Below are 2571 nucleotides of genomic sequence, written 5' to 3'. Positions count from 1 at the left end.
AGCGGGCACTCCGGTTTGTGTGTCTTTGCGGAGAAGAACACACTCAGTCTGTCGCCCTTGCATGCCTTGACTTTTTCAAGCCACTGCAGTTCTGGTCTTTTGAGAAGCCGGATGACCTCCGTCTTCGCCTTGCTTCGAGTTCTTGCAGATAGCAGCCAAGGCCTTCTCATTGAAGGCGTCTTTCGTTAGGACCACAAAACCTCCTTCTTTGTCAGCCTGCAGCAGAGACAAATTCTCGCCTAGAAAATGGTCAACCAACGGACGCAGAACATCCCTGTCACCGGCGCGTAGCTCGGAATGGCAACGGAACCCTATCGAAAAAAACAGCGTAGCCAGTGCCTCCCAGTGCCTTTCAGCGCACTGGGTGGCACTGGAAACGCTGTACCCCTAGTGAAAATGTGTAACTGGGAATCCAACTGGTTTCAACTGGTTCCAGTTCAAATGGTTTAAGGAACACATTTCCAGTACCTAACTGGTTCCAGTTGCCTACTGGTTCCAGTTGCCTTCTGGTTCCAGTTGCCTTCTGGTTCCAGTTGCCTACTGGTTCCAGATGCCATCTGGGACCTGTCTCCACCGATGTAATCATACTCCAGTCAGCTCAAGTACACTTGAACTTGTGGATTATTGTGATAACACCAAAGTCATTCGAAAGAAGTATTTAAGGTTTCAATATATATTTATTGAAACCAATAAATTACAGTTCAAAATAAGCTTGGGAAAAAAATGTTCACAATGCCGGACTGCGCACAACCCCCCTTTGTCTTCGCCGCTCAGCCTTCACACTATCCTGGATTTTTTCAGACAGCACATTGGTCAAGTTGGTTGCTGCCGCCAGCGCTTCATTTTTTGTTGAGCGGGCCCAATGGGCAAAGGTCGCTGAAAAATAGAGTTCATACCTTGTTAAACAGATTAAAAGTATTAGTAATAATAATTCACCACAAGGTATATACACAGCAGACCAACCTCCAACGACCCCCGCAGGGGCGTCTGCGCAAGCAGGCGTTTGGTGTGTAGCGACACCACGGACCCGAGCTAACGGGGGGGTTTCGACCCCCTCCCACGCCTCGCCGTGCGTGGCTTTGCCGTGTCCGGGGAAAAGGGGATCCTGGGGGTTGAGCCGACGCCGGGTGATTGGACCTTTAAGGCCCCCCGGCAGAGGCAACACACCCCTTTGGCCCCGGCTTCACGTAGACGGCACCCCTGGGCTGACCCACCCAGGGGAAATCGGCAGTCGCCTTTTCCTATCTCTCTCTCTCTACCCACGTCTTCGTCTTTCTCTCTTATTTTGATCTTTCCTGTCTACTCCTCTCTTCCTTTATTTCACTTTTCCTGGCGGCAAGGGTTAACCTTGTGTGGTTATCCAACCTAGGGTAAACCATATTTGGTTATAGTGGCCATGTACAGCTGACGTCCGCGTTTCCTTCCGTGTCTCGCTGCGTCCCCTCGTTGGGCTCGATGGTGGGCGGCTGGCATGGCTGCCGAACAACAACCTCTTCTCATGGGATCACCAAACCCTTTCTCCGTTGATCGCCCCCCGAAAAGGTGGCGCACCGATGTAAGCCGAGATTCCCTCGTGGAAAAGAAAGACAACTTCCCCAAATACCACGTCATTCACTGCGAAAGCACCGAAAAGAAAGCCACCAACATCTCACCGTTCTTGGTCTCCAGATGCCTAACTGACGCCATTGGCAGTGGTTACAAAGCCACCAAAATGGCAAGCGGGGATCTATTAATCGAAGTTAAGGACAGACCACAGTGCCAGAAACTCAACAACCTAGTAGTGTTTGGGGATTGGCCCATATCCGTTACACCGCATCGAACCATGAATACAGTGAAAGGTGTAGTCTCAGACGACGACCTCGTGGATCTCACAGACGAAGAACTGCTTGATGGGTGGAAAAATGAAAATGTTTTACATGTGCAGCGTATCAAAATCAGGCGCAACGACAAGGAACTTCCTACCAGACATCTAATTCTCACATTTGGCTCGAGTACACTCCCGGAAACAGTCGCGACAGGCTATCTAAAACTACGTGTGAGAGCATATATCCCTAATCCCCGGCGCTGTTTTAAGTGTCAGAGATTTGGCCACGCGTCCCAAAGCTGCCGAGGGCAGCTCACTTGCGCAAAGTGCGCCACTACAGGACACTCAACCGATGACTGCAAGACTGAATCGGAGGCCCATTGTGCGAACTGCGATGGCGCCCACCCCGCATACTCCAGAACATGCGCAGCGTGGAAGAGAGAAAAAGAAGTCCTCACAATCAAGGTGACAGAGAATATAAGCTTCCGGGAAGCGCGACAACGTGTCTCACGAGCTTTTCCTCACAAACCATCATTTGCCGATGTAGTGCAACAGGGGGCAGCACTACAACGGCCACAGGCAGTCGCCCATGCCACGCACAGTGTGCTGGAGAGACGGCCACCCGCCCCCGCGGTAGGAGTAGCCAAGGCTGCCCCGCCTGTCCCCGTGGTGGCAGCAGTCAAGACTGCTCCACCTACCAAGCCACTGATCCAGGCGACTCCAGGGTCGTCGGGTCAAACGACCACGCCTCGCCAGGCGAGGTCGGA

Source organism: Rhipicephalus sanguineus, chromosome 4, assembly GCF_013339695.2.
Source record: "Rhipicephalus sanguineus isolate Rsan-2018 chromosome 4, BIME_Rsan_1.4, whole genome shotgun sequence".
Taxonomy (NCBI): domain Eukaryota; kingdom Metazoa; phylum Arthropoda; class Arachnida; order Ixodida; family Ixodidae; genus Rhipicephalus; species Rhipicephalus sanguineus.
Note: the sequence above shows the minus strand (reverse complement) of the source record.